The sequence below is a fragment of the Chiloscyllium plagiosum genome, unplaced genomic scaffold, assembly GCF_037043375.1.
Source record: "Chiloscyllium plagiosum isolate Xiang-an unplaced genomic scaffold, Cpla_swu_hap1 HiC_scaffold_22, whole genome shotgun sequence".
Taxonomy (NCBI): Eukaryota; Metazoa; Chordata; class Chondrichthyes; order Orectolobiformes; family Hemiscylliidae; genus Chiloscyllium; species Chiloscyllium plagiosum.
In genome coordinates, this window is record NW_028270160.1 from 30,030,304 (window position 1) to 30,051,560 (window position 21,257).

Here is a 21,257-nt window from a genome sequence, read left to right on the forward strand (position 1 = left end):
AAGGCCTCAGCAGTATATCTTTGCTCTTGCATTCTAGGAAAAAAACCCTTAAAGTCAGAGATCTTACAGGTTTATTCCACATCTAACATGTTTCAAATATTACTTTGACGCTTAGAGACACATTTTCAACTTAACTTGGCAGTGATGGAAATTAATTCAAGATTAAAAACTGAATATCCTGGCTGAGGGAGAGTTCTTTGCTTGATCGAGGTACTGCAGAACTAACATTGTTAGTCTGCACTTGGGTTTGTCTTGGTCCAGTGAAACATCCACAACTCCACATATACCACAGAATGGGCATTCCATTTGGTTAAGCTACTTCTAAACCTTAACTTCTAACCTTCTTTAACTCTCCTTAGTTTGAATGACTCTAAGCTTACTCTGTACCATATACTATAACCTGGAGATTAGTGGAAAGCACTCACAAAACAGCTCCCTCTCTTGTGCCTCTAAACTCTTTCTTTCCCTGTGCTAGTTTAGAAATTATGGTTTAAACTGCTGTCTTTCATTTTGTGTCAGTTGGTAGTTCCAATAAGAGAAATGCTAAGACAAACTCCTTTCACTGTGAGAAAGCAATTACCAGTTCCATCCAAAGAGCTTGTGTTGTTCTTGTGATGTCACACATTGATTCTTGCGCCAAAAGTAGTTCTCAATCTCATAGCAGCAACAGCAGCACAGCCCAGGATGTCTCCAATCACTCCCTCTTTCACACCGTCTACCCCTCTGATCACTCCCTCTCATACACGCTGAACCCTTCTAATCACTCAGTATTTCACACTCTGGGTTGAAAGACCTGAATCCCTCCAATCACTTGTTCTTTCTCTCCCGGTTTTTCTGGTCATTAAATCCTCCAGTGTCTCACTCTTTCTTGTTCCTGGCTTTTACAGGCCTGAATTTCTGCAGTCTCTCACCCTCTGTTGCTGATTTTTTGGCCTTGAGTACCACTGATCAAATGCTGTTGAATAGCAAGGGGTGGTGACTAGACATTGTTTTGTTGGAAATGACCACTGTCTGATACTTGTTTGGTGCAAATGTTGAGCTTGGCCTAGGGAATGCTGCTTTTGCTGCTTCACAACCATTAAATCTGGATTGTGTCTGCAGCAGGTTGTCACCCAAACTTTTGGTATGTTTGGTGTTCTTCCTGGGATGCTTTTCTACACTCATAATTGAACTAGAGTCAGTCACCCAGAGTGAGGGATATGCTAAACCTTGAGGTGACAAATTGTTAAGAACACAATTCAACTTCTGCTGTCGGCTGAAAGTATTTTATGAATGGCCAATTTTGAGCTGCTAGTTCTATTGATGTCCATCATTCCACTGTCACATAGGATTTCTAAATTGGGTAGTTAAATTAGTTAGCTCCTATTATCTCCACTTGTGTATCACCCTTGTCCTGCAATTGCGTGTAATAAAGTTCTGAGGAAGGGTCACTCGATCCAAAACGTTAACTCTGAATTCTCTCCACAGATGCTGCCCGACCTGCTGAGCTTTTCCAGCAACTTCTATTTTTGTCTGCAATAGAGTGTAATGTGTCAGAGAATTGTGTAATTTGCTTCATTGATGTGGCTGACATGGATGAATAGTTCACAATGTGTGCAAACTATGAGACTGGGGTGTGTGCTTTGCAACAGTGTGTGTGTGATAGTGCAATGTAGCATATGAATGTGTGGTATGACTCCTGATGATAGAGATTCTTGGTTGATGAGTAATTAGGGTGTGGTGAATTAATGTCTGTCCAAGGTGAGTGGAGTGATTGGTAGGAACTGGTATTGAAGGTGCATTCATGAAGCTTGAGCACAGTCTGCCTCACAATCAAAATATGTGAGTTAATCACATACTAAAGCCTCAGGTCTGATTTCAGGACGATCAAATGTGTGATAACCCTTTTTTCTGGACATGTGAATCCATTTAAGATAATCAAGTTCTTTAGATTGGAAGATAGGAGTGATATTTGAATACATTGAATGCATTTGTTTACATTATTTAGGAAATAGTTTATTAACAAGACAGTGGAGGACAAAACAATACTTTCAAAAGCCTTCTTAAGGATTTCTAATGCAAACTTATAATCTATAAATTTATAATTTACACAGTGGTGCTAAACAGGCAAAGTCTAAATTAAAAAACAAATCCATTAAAGCTAATGTTCTTCTTCAGGTTCCTTCCTCTTAGCAAGGATAGGATGCAATGTCGGGCCAGTCACATTCTGCTGTAAGCAACAGCACTTTTGTGACAAGTTTTCATTGCAACTATGGAATGATGCTTCATTAGGTACCAACTTTTTTCAAGGTAACTGGCTCACAAACTCACTAAATCAGGACAATGTGGATGTCTCACACATCTACATACTGTCAGCTGTTTTTGTAAATTTATGTTTTCATGGTATCACAGGTTGGCATTTATTGTCCATTTCCAATTGGTATTAAATTGAGTGGCTTGCTACGCCATTTCAGAGGGCAGTTAAGAGTCAAGCACATTGCCGTGGATCTGGAGTCACAGGTAGACCAGACCAGATAAGAATGGCAGATTTCCTTATCCCACTTACATCAGTTAACCCAATAGATTTTTACAACAATTAGTGTTAGTGACATGGTCATCATTATAGCTTATGTACCATTGTCATCTTGTTAGGATCACCTGTTATGATGTCATGTCACATCTTGGGCTAATAGTACACTTATAGAGTAATGGAATTAGACAGCACAGAAACAGATGCTTTGGTCCAACTCATCCATGTTGACCAGACATCCCAATCTGATCTAGTCCCATTTGCAGCATTCAGCCCATATCCCTCTAAATCCTTCATATACCCATCCAGATGCCTTTTAAATGTTGTAATTGTATCCGCCTTCACCATTCAGCATACCAACACTGTCGAGCAGAAATAAAGTAGGCAAAATACTGAATCTTAGGAGATGTTCTTCTGGAACTATGTAATATAACAGTCAAAACGTAAGTACTACGTCAAGTTTCAATACTAAGATCACAACAGAAACTGAAGCGAGGGTAGAGAAAAGTCACCAACTAATCCTCAACATCAGAAGGTTGAGCACAGAGGTTGGGGCGGCATGGTGGCTTAGTGGTTAGCTCTGCTACCTCACAACACCAGGGACCTGGGTTTGAGTCCCACCTTGGGTGACTGTCTGTGTGGAGTTTGCACATTATCCTAATGTCTGCGTGGATTTCCTCCAGATGCTCTGGCTTCCTCCCACAATCCAGAGATGTGCAGGTTAGGTGAATTGGCCATGTTAAATTGCCCATAATGTTAGCTGCGTTAGTCAGGGGTAAATATAGGGTAGGGGAATGGGTCTTAGTGGCTTACTCTTCGGCAGGTTGGTGTGGACTTGTTGGGCCGGACAGCCTGTTTCCATACTGCAGGGAATCTAAAAAAGATAGACAAGTGAAAACTAGAAATCTGGGCTGTTTACCGTTGAAGAGTTTAACGAATACATAAAGTGTTAATAAAAGGTGAATCAATAGGATTACTTCCAAAGAAAAAATTAAAAAAGACAGTGCTCACAGGTCGAAAATAACAAAAAACAGAGTTCAGAAATATTAAGGAGATTTCTTCATTCAAATAATTTCAACACTTTGAATAGATACCCATCAGGCATGGCAGATCTAATTTGATTCAAAGACAGAATTACTGCAGATTTTTCTTTCTAGAGTAAGGAGCTAACTTTAGTAAGTGTACCTCTCCATTAATGAATACTTGTTGTGAATACTTGTTGTTTACCAAATAATCAAAAAGGGACTGAATTGCCCATTTTTAAAAATGTGTTCCCAATCATCAGGGTGGCACCTATTAGTTTAGGTCTAAATTTATGTATTCACAAATTTCACTCTTCTGAAATCATTAACTTATTGTAGATTAGTTTTTCATTATCACGGTGGTAGATAGCATTTAACGGGTATTTATAAAAAAAGGTTGTTAGTAATTTTCCGTAAATTTACGCAATATGTTGTTCTGGTTCATGACATTCCTGTTCAGAACTATGTTTGCAATTTTGGATCTCAAACGAATACTCATCAAGCCCAATCAGATTAAGCGCAGAATCTTCTCAGGCTCGGAGTGACGTGGTGAGAAATCCTGGAGAACTGCGTGAAAACTCTACCATTGCGAGCTACGAGTTGCAAAAGTCAAAAAAATACATGAAATGCTCCTCTGGATTGCCTGAATGCGCAGTGGTCATATATAGAGATGGCACCATGGCCACGGATGGCAATCTAGTCCAGGATATTAATTTTCTCTCTCTCTCTGCGCAGATCTGCTGAGTTTTTCCAGCATTCTATGACCCCGACATCTGCAGTAATTTGCTTCTCCAGCGGATTGCCCCGGAAGGCGAACTACAACCCCCAGAGGCCTTTGCGCGCAGCGATGGGACATCAGATCCGTTTTCGAGGTGACCCCGTGGTGTTTGACCCGGAAGTGGATATTGGCAATGGTTTAGTGAGTGGAGCTCGCTCGGCGGGGAGCGTCGCGGAGGTCGGAGCCGCTCTCCTCATTCTTTCCCCGATGGGTGAGTGTGACAGGCGGGCAAGTGAGTTTGTCTGCTCGCCGATTGTGCCCCCGGTCTGAGCGGGGCGTCGCGGTGCTTTTATGGGGGAGGGGGTAGTCGCAACGAGTCGCAGCGTCGGCCTTTCGCGGGCGGGCGGGCGGTTGGCTGGCTGTGGGCTGCTAAAAGCCGGCTCCCTAACGGGGAACATTATACTGCACAGCCTCCCCCTCAGACAGCCTCGAAACGACCAAAACCGCGAGCTGAGATACTAATAATCTCAGCCAGATCCGTGTTCAATCGAAGTGCGCTGTGCCTGTGTTATATACTGTATGTATTCGCTTTGCTCCAGAGCGATGAGAAACATATGTTTTGTCACCGTGCTTTTGTTTGTCTTCTAACTATATACTTCTGGTTTGTTGGTTTTTCGTGATCTCGTTGAATATTGCTGTCACATTTATGGAAAGGATACTCGGATCTGAGCAATTTTCCGTCAGGTTGAGAGGTTCAGCTTTTAAATTAAATAACTTCATGTCCAAGAGTTACTTTAATTGGGAATGGTAAATGGGATACATTGCGGCAAAGTGATTGTCAGTTTTGACAGTAGATGGGAAACACATTACCTAAATGGTGAGAGGTTGCAGAGTGGCCTAAGTGTCCTAGTGCATGAATTGTGGAAGGTTAGTATGCAACTACAGCAAGTAATCAGGAAATTTGATAGAATGCTATGTTTTATTATGAGGGGAATTGAATGTGGGAGGTAATGTTTGTTATCCAGGACATTTGGGAGATTGCATCTGTAGTACTGTGTTACTGTACTTGCAAAAAGGCATTAATGTTTTGGAAGCAGTTCAGAGGAGGTTTAGTAGATGAATGCTTAGAATGAATACATTTCTTTGAGGGAAGGCAAGTCAAGCTCAGCCTTTGATCATCTGGAGTTCAGAAGAATCAGGTGACTTAATTGAAATGTGTAAGATCCTGGGGGAACTTGACAGGGTGGATGTAGAAAAGAAGCTTCCTTTTGTTAGAAAATCTATAATAAGGGGAGGTGGTAGAAAGTCATGATAGCAATGTATGAGGCATTTAAACAGACAAGTACAGGCAGGGAATAAAGGGATATGGACCATATGCAAACTGATGAGATTAGTTTGCAATGGTATCATGGTCTGTGCAGACATGGTGAGCTGAAAAGCCTGTCCCTGTGCTGTTTTGTGTGAAGGCGTCTGGTTTAAAAAGAAAGGGGTGCCCATTTGGAACAGGAAACTTGGGGAATTTTTTTAATCTGAGGGTTGTCTTTGAAATTCCTTTCCTCAAAAGGCAGTGGATGCTGGATCGTTTGCTTTTTATTTAAAAGCAGAAGTAAGTACATCATTGGTTACTAATGGGATGAAAAATTATTTGGGTTATGAAGAAATGTAAAGTTGAGGTTAAAATCAGATCAGCTGTAATTTTAATGGCAGAGCAGGCTTGAAGGGCTGAGTGTTCTAATATTGTTCCTTCATGTGTAAGGGGGTTTTACAAGCTTTATCTGTACCAAATCTGATTGTGAATATAAGTTTCAGGAAGAGTTTCATAGTACATGAAGCACAGTATTGGAAGCACACTGTACAATCTATATTGGGGCAGATGTCTATGAAGAGGACTGAAGCATTCGTGTTCCTGGTGTGATAGCTGTCAAATTGAGTTCTTAACCAGTGCTGCCTGACCTGAAAAGATCATGGGATGCCTGGCTACAAGGGGGTATATTACAGCAGTGGGTGATTTTAATTCCTTGAGTCTTTTCCTTTTCGATGAGATTGTGGTTGACTGCAACCTAACTAAAACTTAAACAAAACCCATCAATCATTATTTAAACCTACCAATTTCTGCATCACCTGCAACTTGCGGCACAAAAATTCCAACCATTTGTCACTTTTTTTGTGTACCTGAATAGCCTGAATCTGATTTTAGACTGTCTTGAAAAGTTTGATCAAGTCACATCTTGTATTAAATTTCAGAGAATACAACTCTGGCTGTGTGTATTTGTGATAATTTTACCTTTGGTGTTCAAGTATCATTTTAGTAAACCTGTATACTTCCTCCAAAGCCAATATCATCTTCCTGAGTTATGGTGTCCAGAACTGAATACAAGTCAAGAGTGTCGTGTTGGAAAAGCACAGCAGGTCAGGCAGCATCTGAGGAGCAGGATCACCAGATCCTTGATGAAGGGCTTATACCCGAAACATCGATTCTCCTGCTCCTCGGATGCTGCCTGACCTGTGCTTTTTCCAAGACTACACTCTCAACTCTGATCTCCAGCATCTGCAGTCCTCAGTTTCTCCCGTGGGCGGCACGGTAGCACAGTGGTTAGCACTGCTGCTTCACAGCGCCAGAGACCCGGGTTCAATTCCCGCCTCAGGCGACTCTCTGTGTGGAGTTTGCACATTCTCCCCGTGTCTGCGTGGGTTTCCTCCGGGTGCTCCGGTTTCCTCCCACAATCCAAAAATGTGCAGGGGTTAGGTGAATTGGCCATGCTAAATTGCCCGTAGTGTTAGGTGAAGGGGTAAATGTAGGAGAATGGGTCTGGGTGGGTTACGCTTCGGCGGGTCGGTGTGGACTTGTTGGGCCGAAGGGCCTGTTTCCACACTGTAAGTAATCTAATCTAACACAAGTTTTACATACAAAACCAAAATGCTGTAAATATGAAATGAAAACAAAATGCTGCAGAAGTTCTGATTTGGCAGCATCCATGGAGAGAGAACGAGTCGTTGTTTCTAGTCCAGAAGTTCAGTTCTTTGGAACTGAAGAGAGAATTGAAAAAGTGACTTATTTTCTGCTCTGGAGAATAAAGATTTGAGGGCAAGGGATGTCAGAAGAAACGGCAAAGTGCGAGGTGATCGTTGAGGAAGAAATTAAGTCCAGAACAGGTATTAATGATAATATAGATGGTTTTATTATCAATTGAGCTAAGAAAATCAGAAACTGAAGGGTTGGTGGTAAATGTCAAAACAAAATGGAAGAATATAGTTCATGGTCCTGCAGAAGTTGTTCTTTTGATGCTGAGTCCAGAAAGCTATAACATGCCTAAGTGGAAAAAGAGGTGTTGTGCCTCCACCGAGAACACAGCAATAAAGCCTTAGACAGCAATTTGAGTATGATGGGAAGATGATGTATTAAATTGGCAAGTGACTGGAAAGTCAGGGGCACACTTGTGGACACCCAATCTCGCTTTGATTTCAAAGTGGAGGAGACTGCATTGTGAGCAGTAAATGCATATACTAGATTGACTCACTTCTTTCAATCATAACTTTATCTGGAAGGATTTTTGTTTTTAGAGCTTTGGATAATGAGGTGGTAAATGGGCAAGTGATAGACCACTTGTGATTGCAGGGAAAGTGTCAGAGATGGATTAGGGTTGGAGTACAAGTGAACCAGGGTTTTGCAGAAGAATAGTCCCCTTGGATACTTGTTTGTGGTATCATGCTGGACATAGCAAAGATTGAACCCTTGAACATGGAGATTAGTGCAATGCAAAGTGAGGACAAGGGAAGACCTATCATGGTTCAGGGATGGAGAGAAATGGGTTAGGACAGAAGTGCTGGAAGTGTATCAGGCACCTTTTGAGGGCCCAGTTCATCACAGGAAAAACCCTTTTTAGAAACAAGTGGAAGTTTGTGTCATTGGAACAGCTGCAATGGAGACACAAAATACTTTCCATAATTCAATCGTGACTTCTAACCCATTATGTTCTGGTCCTACAGATATACAGTTCCATTTAATACTTTTTCTTGTATCCCACCATAGATTTTAAACTTAGGGAACCTCTGGTCTTTTTAGAATTCAATTGTTTCTACTTTTTTTAACCATTACTAAATCTATCAAAGGTACAAAATGAAGAACTTCTCACTTGCCTAAATTGAAATTTGTTTGCTATCGTGCTTTCTCATTCACTGACTGATTACTTAATCTAAGGTTTTATGCAATGCTGCCTATGATAGAAATCTTTTGATATTAGGCTCTATCGTGTCATCTACGGCGTTAATAAATATTGTGAATAGTTGAATCCTCAACACTGATCTGTGGGATGCAGCTAGTTTCAACGCAATAAGACCACTTACTTACTCTGGTCAGTCTGAGGACTATGCAAATCTATAGTAGATGGTGCTCATTTATGTGAAAGCATGTGATCATTAAATCAGAGCAAAACAAGTTGGAGTATTAATGATAGAGAGCCTGTTATGTGTTCATGTACACTGCTTTTTTTTTTATAGCAATCAGGATGCAAAAATAATCAAAAGAATTAATGGAACGTTCTACATTAATTGGATTTGGAAATCCAGAGTCTGGCTAACATTCTCTATCAGGGATACTTTGTTCCTGGTCAAGACGGTTAAGGGAGGGAGCATGTTGCTAGATGTATAAAATTTCATGCAAGTAACACTGACCTGCAAGAGGTAGAGTACAGTGATACTAGGGTTAAAATGTTACATTAAGGATATGTTGCATGGACTTAACATGGATTTTTTTTGATATTTGAAGGCTGAGGTATGAGCATATTGAGAGTGCAAATATAAAGGAATTTAGTCAAACAGACGCAGAAAACCTGATTTCTGTTGTTGCAACCCAGAACAAGGTGACATAAAATTGGAAGGATGTCATTCAGTAGTGGATTAAGGGGACGTTTTTTTGACAAGGGCTGGTAGGAACTTTGGAACTTCCATTCCTTTAAAAGGCTTTGTGGCTGGGATATTTCAAACTTTCAAGAGTGAGTTTCTTAGCCTTGTACTTAGTAAAGGAATTGGAGGATAATGGAGAAATTTCACTCGAAAGGAATTGAACTGCCACAATCCATGATGCAACAGGTGAGAGTTGAATGTCTTGTTCTTCCCAATTTTTAGTAAAAAAATAAGTTTAATGTACAAAATACTTAATTATTGGTGAAATATGCACCAAGCTGATGGCTTTGTAATTTTTACTGATTTTATTTTTTTTGAGAGTCTGGTATTGAAAGTATTGTGCAGCTGTCAGACATGCATTCAGCTGGACATGTTTGCAATGAATCTCATATTACTTTTGTAGTGTACTCTGGCAAGAGTTGAATAAAATGATCTAAACAACTTTTTTAAACATGTTTGTTATGTAACAATCTTGGTAGAACTTAAAAATAAGAAAGAGGTTCAAAGTTTGCGTGAAGATTTGTAGCTCGGGTGCTCGTTGTTGTGGTTCTGTTCGCCGAGCTGGAAGTTTTTGTTGCAAACGTTTCGTCCCCTGGCTAGGCAACATCATCAGTGCTTGGGAGCCTCCTGCGAAGCGCTTCTTTGATGTTTCCTCCGGTGTTTATAGTGGTCTGTCCCTGCCGCTTCCGGTTGTCAGTTTCAGCTGTCCGCTGTAGTGGTTGGTATATTGGGTCCAGGTCGACGTGTTTGTTGATGGAGTTTGTGGATGAATGCCATGCCTCTAGGAATTCCCTGGCTGTTCTCTGTCTGGCTTGCCCTATGATAGTAGTTGTTCTCTGTCTGGCTTGCCCTATGATAGTAGTGTTGTCCCAGTCGAATTCATGCAGACAACAAGCAACATGAATTCGACTGGGACAACACTACTATCATAGGGCAAGCCAGACAGAGAACAGCCAGGGAATTCCTAGAGGCATGGCATTCATCCACAAACTCCATCAACAAACACGTCGACCTGGACCCAATATACCAACCACTACAGCGGACAGCTGAAACTGACAACCGGAAGCGGCAGGGACAGACCACTATAAACACCGGAGGAAACATCAAAGAAGCACTTCACAGGAGGCTCCCAAGCACTGATGATGTCGCCTAGCCAGGGGACAAAACGTTTGCAACAAAAACTTCCAGCTCGGCGAACAGAACCACAACAATAAGAAACAGGTGGTCACCTCATTGGGATTGTATTATGGATTCCCCAATAATCAATGGGAAATTGAGAAGCAAATATGTAAGGAGATCTCTGATATCTGCAAAGAAATTAGGGTTGTAATGGTAAGGTATTTTAACTTTCTGAACATAAACTGGGACTGTCCTAAAGTTATGAGCTTGGGTGAGGAGGAGTGTATGTATGTGTGTCCACGAAAACTTTTATGTGAATGTAACTATTGGAGAAGGAACATCACTTGACTTTCTGTTGCGAAGTAAGGCAGGGCAAATGACTGAGTTGTCAGTAGGGAATCACTTTGGGCCAAGTGATCAAAACTCTCTTAATTTTAAAATCCTTATAGGAAAGGATAGACCTGATCAAAAATTTGAAGTTCACATTTGGAGTAAATGACATGGTATTGGGCAAAGCTTTAAAATGTTGATTTGAGGTATGCTATTCACAGGCAGTGCGATGGTTGGGAAGAAAGAAACCTTTTTTAAAGTTAAAAATCTCAACACCAGGTTATCGTCCAACTGTTTTCTTTGGAAGCACTAGCTTTTTGAGTGCTGCTCCTTTATCAGGTGGTTGTTCAGTATAAGATCGTGAGACCTTTTTAAGAATGAGATAGTATGTTCCTGTTAATGTGAAAGGCAAGGCTGTGTCAGGTACAGGTGTATGGCTGGATGACTCGAGAAATGAAGGTGCTGGCCAAAACACAACTAGGCATATGTCAGGAATAGATACCTGGGATTGAGGGAATGCCTCAGAGTATAAAGGCAATATTTGAGGGAGAAATCAAGAGAGCAAAAAAGGGACATGAGATAGTATTGACAAATGGAGTTGAGAATTAAGAGATTCTGTAAGTACATTAAAGGTACTCCAAAAGAGTAACTAAAGTGGGATAAGGCTTCTTTAGATCAATAAGATTGCGTGTGTGTGGAACAATAGGAGATGGGTGAAATTCTAAACTTGAATTTCACATCTGTATTTACTGTAGAGCAGGATATGGAAGCTTTGGGAAATAGTCATGATTTGGAGATGCTGGTGTTTGGACTGGGGTGTACAAAGTTAAAAATCACACAACTCCAGGTTATAGTCCAACAGATTTAATTGGAAGCACACTAGCTTTCGGAGCGTCCCTCCTTCATCAGGTGGTAGTGGAGGTCTCAATCCTAACACACAGAATTTATAGCAAAAATTTAGTGTGATGTAACTGAAATTATATATTGAAAAATTGGTTGTCTGTTAAGCCTTTCGTCTGTTAGAATACCATGATGGAGGCAGAGGGTGGTGGTGGTGATGCTGGTGGAGGAGGTGGAGTGTTGTTTTTCGGGCTGGAGGCCTTATGATTAGTGAAGTGCTGCAAGGATTGGTGCTGAGTACACTGCCTTTTGTTGTTTATATCAATGATTTCAATATGAATATAGGAATTAGTCAATTACTTATTCAATCTGTAGAATTCCTACGGTGTGGAAGTAGGCCTGAAGAGCGTCCCACCAGACCCACACTATTATCAATGCATCCATCATAGCTAATCCACCGAGCCTGCACATCCCTGGACATTATGGGTAATTTAGATAGCCAGTCCACCTAACCTGCACACCCTTAGACTGGGGCAGGAAACCCACACAGACATGGGGAGAATGTGCAAACTCCACAGTCGCCCAAGGCAGGAATTGAACACCAGGATCCCTGGTGCTGTGAGGTGGCAGTGCTAACCACTGAGTAACTGTGCTGCCCTAATTTTTAAGTTGGCCTTGAATGATTTAAGTTTGCAGATAACATCAAAATAGGTGATGTAGTGGATAGTGAAGAAGACCTACCTTGATTCAGATGGGCCAGTGGACTGAGGAGTGGCAGATGGAGTTTAATGTAGATAAATGAGGTATTGCATTTTGGTAAGATAAACTATGGTAGGACTTAGGCAGTAAATGATAATGCCTGGGGAGTGTTGCTGAACAAAGACACCTAGGGGTGCAGGTGCATAGTTCCTTGAAAGTAGAATTGCAGGTAGACACCATGGTGAGCAAGGCTTTTGGCATGTTTGTGTTTATTGGTCAGTGGTGTGTCACAAGGATCAGTGCTTGTGGAGAGGAATTAGATGTAATGTTGTGGTTATACAGGATGCTAGTGTAGCCACTTTTGGAATACTGCATACAATTCTGAAAGTCCTTCATTTGGAAGGATGTTGTTAAATTTAGTGTGCAGAAAAGGTTTTCGTGGATGTTACTGGGACTAAAGTGTTTGAGTTAAAAAGAGGGTGAATAAATTGTAGCTTTTTTCCCCTCTAGCTGGAGTGTGACTTTAGAGGTTTATAAATCATGAGGGGCTCGGATAGGGTGAATAGCCAAGTCTTTTCCTTCGAGTGGGAGAGTTCAAAACTAGAGGACGTAGGTTGAAGGTGAGGGGGAAAAATTTAAAAAGGACCTCTGTTAACTTTTTCACAGAATTGTGCGTGTGTGGAATGAGCTGCCAGAGGAAGAAATGGTGGAGGCAGGTACAGTTACAACATATTTTAAAAGGTATCTGATGGGTAGGTGAATAGGAAGGCTTTGGAATGTTATGGGCTAAATGCTGGTAAATGGGCTAGGTCAGATTGGGATGTCTAGTCGGCGCGGACGATTGGACTGAAGGGTCTGTTTCCATGCTGTATGCTGATGACTCTATAGGAGCAATCTGAGAGGATTATAACTCTTGATGTGTAAAGCCAGTAGCTCTTAATAGTTTCTCAGCAATTTAGCTAAGTCGTTCAAATGACTTCCCCCCCCCCCCCCCCCCCCATTCTCTGTGGAAAGTGCGCTAATTCTAAGTGGTGGAGATAGCTAGAGTACTTCCTTCTGTAGGTGAAAAGTTACATGTTATATATGTGATTATCTCATTGTGATGTAGAGGAATAAAATAGTGTATGATTGTTTACAGTTAGTAAACATGGAGGTGTGCTTGAAATGTGCTTACGCTATGCATAGGTATGACTTAGCAATGTAAATATTTTCAGTTACAAGGTCAGGAGCAGTGGGTCAATTTTTCAATAGCAGCTGTGGGGTTGATTTTACATTTTGTTTTGTTCAATTTGAGCCAAGGTTTTAATCTGTTTTTATCCAACTCCGCTGAAAAACAGCAAATCCTCCAGTAGGTGTGAAAATGAACCTTTTTGTATGTTGAGTCCCATAGTATCATGTTGAGTATTCACTTGCTGGTTTATGTATATATTTAGGACATTCATATTTGCATGTTAAACGTGGCAGTTTTTCTGTTTTTTGGAAAAATCTATATAAATGAAAATCCACTGATACAATGCAAAATTTTGAACTTGTATGCCAGCAATTATATACTTTCGATTTTGTGGCAGTACCTATGCAGTAATTAGTTTTCGAATGGTAAGCTATGTAGCATACAAATCCAGTTCTGTCAGTCTTATTCAAACTAAAAGTTTTACCTATTTCTTCCTTGCACGAATATTTAGCATAGTTGCAGCTAATTTGTTGAAGGAATCTTCTGTATATTGTAATCAGAGTCTATTTCCATTTGCATTCTGAGGTATACCAGCTGAGTTATACACCCACTTATGATAACTTGACTTTGCATGACATGCTGGCCAAATTTACACTTTTTGTTTCTATATCATTCAATTGAGTATTTTAACACAGTCCTCTTTAAATGTAATTAGATATAACTAAGGTATTTTGTTACATTTTTAAAATTCAGTTTTACAAGGTGGTGCTGATTAAAGAAACATGCATGCGCATGCTGAGATCTGTTTCCTTCAAACCTTTTGTGGGGCCATTGTCCCTAACTGAACACTTTTTGGCTGAAAAATAAAATCCAAACGCGCTTGGACTTGTTCAAACCAGTTCCTAGTTAAGTATGTGTTCAATGACTTGTATGGTCTTGGAATATGAAACAGGCCAAAATTTTGTAAATTAATTCTGAAAACTAATTTTAAACAAGGATTTATTGCAGTACATACAGCTTTCAAACGTACAATGTTTTTGTGTGAATTGTGTATATTCTATGTTAATCATTATTAAAGAGCATTGTCCATTTAAAATGTACTTGAGGGTGTGTAATGTCAATAACCTAAATTTAGTGTTCTAAAATTACTACACAAAAATTTCCCCATCAGGAAAAGGAATGACTTGTATTGCCACTTAGAATTAGCATTGGATTTTATTGGACTTGAGTATGTAACAGGGATACCGGACTAGGATTTTGCTGAGACTGGAGTTTTTTTGAGCTATAGGTCGAGGCTGAATAGGCTGGGGCTCTTTTCCCTGGAGCATCAGAGGCTGAGGAGTGACCTTATAGAAATTTATAAAATCATGAGGGGCATGGATAGAGTGAATAGTCCAGGGTAGGCCAGTTGAAAATCAGAGGGCATATGTTTAAGGTGAGAGAAAATTTTTTAAAAGAACCAGAAGGACAACTTTTTTCAGGTAGAGGGTGGAACGAGCTGCCAGAAGAGATTGTGATTTAAAAGGCATCTGGATGGGTGTATGAATAGGAAGTGTACAGAGGGAAATGGGCCAATTGCTGACAACTTGGACTAAAGCAATTCAGGATGTTTAGTTGGCATGGGCAAGTTGGACCAAAGGGTCTGATTCCATGCTGTAGAACTCTGATTCTATCTAATTTCTACTCCACTTTGATTCCCTTGTGGATCAAAAGTTGATGTCTGGGGTTAGAGTTGTGGAAATGCCTGAGTTTATAGAAGTATATTGCGAGGGCACTAATGGAGGACAGGGGAATTAAACAGATGAAGGGAAATTATGGAATGGATTTTATGGATTCCATTCTATGAATGAAGTTACAGTCTGAAAGCAGTTCTGTCACTGATTTTTGTCTTTTTTTAAATTTCAGCATTTTCTGAATCATCCAACTTTGATTTGAAGTTAGGCTTATGGTCTAGTGCATCTTTGAGGTTTTTACAGTAATATTCTAATTAGTTTCATTGAAAAGAGCATTTAAGGACCAATTTTAACCAGTATTAGGCATTGGTGAGGGAATCAGAATTTAACATGTACTGCTACGTTCTACACATTTAATTAATTAATTCTTTAATTTGCAAACTAGAATTCCCATGATGTTCCTCTAAGTTAAAGACTCACTCAATTGAAATGTGTAATATAGATCAGGTAAAATATTGAGAGTTTAATTGTTAATCTTCATTTGGTTAACTTCTGAAACAGAGATTGGAGCTTTTTTATAAAGTGGCGATATTGTAAAGTGTTCATGTATAGTCCTGTCAGAACTGAAATTTATTACAGATCAATTGCGTGAAAATTGGCATGAGAAATAGAAGGAAATAGAATTCACAAATTAACATGTGGAAAAGTAAACTGACTTCTTTTAACTGTCTCCTGTTTTAGCCAAGGTGTTGATTAATCACTGAATTGTGGTTGCCCTCTGTTTCCTTTCTCCTATTTTGAATAAATATATTATTAAAGCCATGAGTTATTGTTCAGAAGGATGAAGCTGCTACATTTTTAGATGTTTGCACGTGGCTTCCACTCCGACTCCTCTCCCCAATCATTTTCCTTTATTTCCATACTCCCTCAAAATTTCTCATTCAGTTTTCCCTTTTGTTCCAAAGAGAGCAATCAACCTTCAACTTTTAACTGATGTTTCTCTCCTGACGATTCCCATTGAAATTTATTTTTGTTTTTTCTTTTGCATTTAACATCTATCTCTGTTGGTTTGGTCACTTGAGTTCCACAGTGCTGACAGTTGTGACACAAGGCTTTGACTTTATTTTAATGCCCTTTATGTGATGCTTTATTAATTTTGTTCAGGGCTGACTAACCTAATTTGGGATTATTCTGCATTGAAGCGTTGCAATGTATTATTATAATTAATGGCAGTTATATTTTTGGAATTGTTTTAGTATCTGTTACTATATTTACAAACACAGAATATAGCACCAGATCTTTGAAAAGTTTTTGGTGATCACATCTTGCAATAAATCTGAATATTTGTATTTGGATCCGCATTCTCCATTTGTGTAGAAAGCAAAAGAACAGCAGATGCTGCAAATCGGAGACATAAATAGAAATTGCTGGAAAAGCTCAGCAGATCTGGCAGCATCTATAGAGAGAAATCACTTTAATCTTTTGGGTCCAATGACCCTTTCTCAGAGAAGGCTAACTCTGATTCCTCTCCATGGATGCTGCCAGATCTGCTGAGTGTTTCCAACAACTTTTTTTTACTCCATTCGTGTATTGTTTGATTATATACAGCTTAGTTGAATAACAATTGCAACAAATTGTTAGTTTTAAAGGAAACTTAGTAATTTCAATATCTAGTTTGTGTATTTTAACATTTAATTTTTTTGCTGTTTTAGGAATTCCTATTTGAATGACAGAAGTCTTGGGAGAAGTTTGGGAAGCATCTTGTAAAACTGATTAAATATCTGATCTGAATGTAATGTGAATAACCTGGGAGGTGGCTACTTTTGTAAAGGTCTGCACCTTTCTTCGAAATCTATTTTCTCCATTCACCACATGAATGTTGGTGACATTTGATTATATTGAATATAAATTTCCTTGTTTGAAGAATTGACAATGGTCCTTGTGACGTTTTGTGCTAAAGATAGCTACTGACAGATTATTCAGTTTTATTTTCAATACTTTCGAGCTAAAGAACTGAGGAATGCACAGTCAAAAGTTGGAAAATTTTAAGTGTGCCTCCACAAAAAGCTGGTGCTGAGAACACTTGAAGATGATTATGCCAAAGACCTCTGGAAACTATGGTTGTTCTTTATGCAAGTCAATAGCTTTTAGGAAAATTTAACCAATCCGTTCTTCCCTCAAGAATTCTGAGTACATCTAAGGGCCTTGCATGCTACTATTTTAACTTAACTTAAATAAAGCAAATATAGTCATGTATGCATGTAAGTTTATGCTATCTTTTGTTTCAAAGCATGAAATAGTGTAGCATTATCTTATTGGTCAAAATTTAGGTGTTCAGATTTCTCTTGAACAGATCCTTGAATGGATTGCAATGCAATTCAGAGCTTCAAATATAGAGCACTAAATTGGTGCTCCAGCTCCTTTCTTCCACGTAATGATGGGTTGTAAAGTCCTGTTTAGGATTTTTCATATGGCAGGTGTTTGATCCTGGCTTTGTCGAGGGCTTGAGTAGAAGCCAAAGACCACAAATGAGAAAATCTGAGTGCTGCTCTTGCACTCTTAGTGGCTAGTTCAACACTATAATTTTAATTTATTTTTAGGATGTGGGCATTGCTGTCAAATTACATTCATTACCCGTCTCCAGTTTCATTCAGTGGATGGGTCTTCTCCATGAACAGCTGTAGTCCTTGTGGTGTACCCATGTGTATATTCACTGTTAAGTGTAACAGGGTTTCTCAAAAAGAATCTTTTGCCAATGATGTTTAGATTTGAATTATCTCCTAAAACAATTTTGAAAATGTTTGGGTATCAAATTAAGAGAATAACCTTGTTTATGAAACTTGAATTGTTTCAATTTCTCTGTCCATTTGCACGTGCATTTTTGCAGCTGTTCTCAGCGTGCAACCTTAACCTTTTTTCCTCTTGCTTGTTTCCAAATCTTAATTTGCTCCCCCTTCCTTTTCAGTTTCCTGAACCACAACTGCTTTTTTTGAGCATAGTGCCTCCTTTTGATCCTTGCATATGCCACTTGTCTGTCCTCCTTGAATCTCTTCAATGAATTTGCCTCCTTTGATCTTCAGTTGACCTATGTCACTGCCTCCTCTAGAGTATTAAGTCAAGTTGTCTCATCTTCAGATCTTAGAACATAGAACAATACAGCACAGAACAGGCCCTTCGGCCCACGATGTTGTGCTGAACATTTGTCCTAGCTTAAGCACCCATCCATGTACCTATCCAATTGCCACTTAAAGTTCGCCAATGATTCTGACTCTGCCACTCCCACAGGCAGTGCATTCCATGCCCCCACCACTCTCTGGGTAAAGAACCCACCCCTGACATCTCCCCTATACCTTCCACCCTTCACCTTAAATTTATGTCCCCTTGTAACACTCTGTTGTACCCGGGGAAAAAGTTTCTGATTGTCTACTCTATCTATTCCCCTGATCATCTTATACACCTCTATCAAGTCACCCCTCATCCTTCTCCGTTCCAATGAGAAAAGGCCTAGCGCGCTCAACCTATCCTCGTACGACCTATTCTCTATTCCAGGCAACATCCTGGTAAATCTTCTCTGCACCCTCTCCAAAGCTTCCACATCTTTCCTAAAGTGAGGCGACCAGAACTGCACACAGTACTCCAAATGTGGCCTAACCAAAGTCCTGTACAGCTGAAACATCACTTCACGACTCTTGAATTCAATCCCTCTGCTAATGAACGCTAATACACCATAGGCCTTCTGACAAGCTCTATCCACCTGAGTGGCAACTTTCAAAGATCTATGAACATAGACCCCAAGATCCCTCTGCTCCTCCACCTTACTAAGAACCCTACCGTTAACCCTGTATTCCGCATTCTTATTTGTCCCTCCAAAATGGACAACCTCACACTTGACAGGGTTGAACTCCATCTGCCACTCCTCAACCCAGCTCTGCATCATATCTAAGTCCCTTTGCAGCCGACAAGAGCCCTCCTCACTATCCACAACTCCACCGATCTTCGTATCATCTGCAAATTTACTGACCCACTCTTCGACTCCCTCTTCCAAGTCATTAATAAAAGTTACGAACAGCAGAGGACCCAGAACTGATCCCTGCAGAACTCCACTTGTAACTGGGCTCCAGGCTGACTATTTACCATCTACCACCACTCTCTGACTTCGACTGGTTAGCCAGTTTTCTATCCAACTGGTCAAATTTCCCACTATCCCATGCCTCCTGACTTTCCGCATAAGCCTACCATGGGGAACCTTATCAAATGCCTTACTAAAATCCATGTATACTACATCCACTGCTCTACCCTCATCCACATGCTTGGTCACCTCATCAAAGAATTCAATAAGACTTGTAAGGCAAGACCTACCCTTCACAAATCCGTGCTGGCTGTCCCTAATCAAGCGGTGTCTTTATAGATACTCATAAATCCTATCCCTCAGTACCCTTTCCATTACTTTGCCTACCACCGAAGTAAGACTAACTGGCCTGTAATTCCTGGGGTTATCCCTATTCCCTTTTTTGAACAGGGGCTCAACATTCGCCACACTCCAGTCCCCTGGTACCACCCCTGTTGATAGTGAAGATGAAAAGATCATTGCCAACGGCTCTACAATTTCCTCTCTTGCTTCCCATGTAATCCTAGGATATATCCCGTCAGGCCCGGGGGACTTGTCTATCCTCAAGTTGTTCAAAATGTCCAACACATCTTCCTTCCTAACAAGTATCTCCTCTAGCTTACCAGTCCATTTCACACTCTCCTCTTCAACAATACGGTCGCTCTCATTTATAAATAGTGAAGAAAAGTTCTCATTCAAGACCTCACTTATCTCTTCCGACTCAATACACAGTCTCCCACTACTGTCCTTGATCGGACCTACCCTCGTTCTCGTCATTCTCATGTTTCTCACATTCGCATAAAATGCCTTGGGGTTATCCTTGATCCTATCCGCCAAAGATTTTTCATGCCCTCTCTTAGCTCTCCTAATCCCTTTCTTCAGCTCCCTTCTGACAATCCTGTATCCCTCCAATGCTCTGTCTGAACCTTGTTTCCTCAACCTTATGTAAGCCCCCTTCTTCCTCTTTACAAGACATTCAACCTCCCTCGTCAACCAAGGTTCCCTCACACGACCATCTCTTTCCTGCCTGAAAGGTACATACATATCAAGGACACGTCGTATCTGTTCCTTGAAAAAGTTCCACATTTCCACAACATCCTTCCCTGACAGCCTATGCTCCCAACTTATGCTCCTCAGATCCTGTCTTACAGCATCGTACCAAGTACCAAATCCAATATGGCCTCCCCTCTGGTCGGGCAATCTACATAGAGTTAGAAAAGCTTCCTGTACACACTGCACAAACACCGCCCGATCCAATCTACTTAATCTAAAGAGCTTCCAATCAATGTTTGGGAAGTTGAAATCACCCATGACTACTACCCTGTGGCTTCTGCACCTTTCCAAAATCTGTTTCCCAATCTGTTTCTCCACATCTCTGCTGCTATTGGGGGGCCTATAGTATCACCCAACAAGGTGACTGCACCTTTCCTATTTCTGACTTCAGCCCATACTACCTCCAAAGGCAGATCCCCCTCGAACTGCCTTTCTGCAGCCGTTATACCATTTCTAATTAACAACGCCACCCCCCCCTCCTTTTTTACCACCCTCCCTAATCTTACTGAAACATCTGTAACCAGGAACCTCCAACAACCATTCCTGACCCTCTTCTATCCACGTTTCTGTGATGGCCACAACATTGTAGTCCCGGGTACCGATCCACGCCTAAAGTTCACCCACTTTATTTCTGATACTCCTTGCATTGAAGTATACATGAGGGGGGCACTTCTTTCTACTTTATGAAAACCTTCATGACTTATTCAAACTGTATTAATCTAACTATATCTTGCCATTTTAAAAAAAAAATGCTGGAGCTATTCAGATCAGCGAAACAAGCATTTCAGGTTAATGTCCTTTTCTTAGAAGTTCCTTGTGCAATATTTTGCTTGTCTGTACTATCCGATTGCACTTATGATTTCAGACTATTTGATGTTAGCTCATGAAAAGTAGTAACCTTTTGTGGTATTTATTGTAATTTTTCTTGTTTGAAAATTTTTTGGGGAAAACAAGTAACTGCTGTAGCAACAGTTAAGATCCCATATAACACAGTGTGAGACAAAAGTTCTGTTTTAAATGGATCCAATTTCCAATAGTGACATTAGAAAACAGTGAATAAGGGTGATAAACACATCACCTATTTCTTTATAAATTATTAACCAATATCCCCCA

General features: G+C 40.3%; 1 protein-coding gene across 5 annotated transcripts in view; it reads left to right on the forward strand.

Annotated features, from left to right (window-relative positions):
• The first annotated feature begins 4,165 nt into the window (after nucleotides 1-4,165).
• Nucleotides 4,166-21,257, forward strand: part of plekha1b (pleckstrin homology domain containing A1b) — an 83,422-nt gene continuing 66,330 nt past the window's right edge. Inside the window, exon 1 of one of the 5 annotated variants that reach the window (XM_087998921.1) lies at nucleotides 4,166-4,520. The gene's annotated coding sequence lies outside the window, so the exon portion shown is untranslated. Of the gene's footprint in view, nucleotides 4,521-16,704; nucleotides 16,815-21,257 lie in introns of those variants that run through there. The other 4 variants (XM_043712676.2, XM_043712675.2, XM_043712674.2 and 1 more) reach the window with 4 other exon arrangements.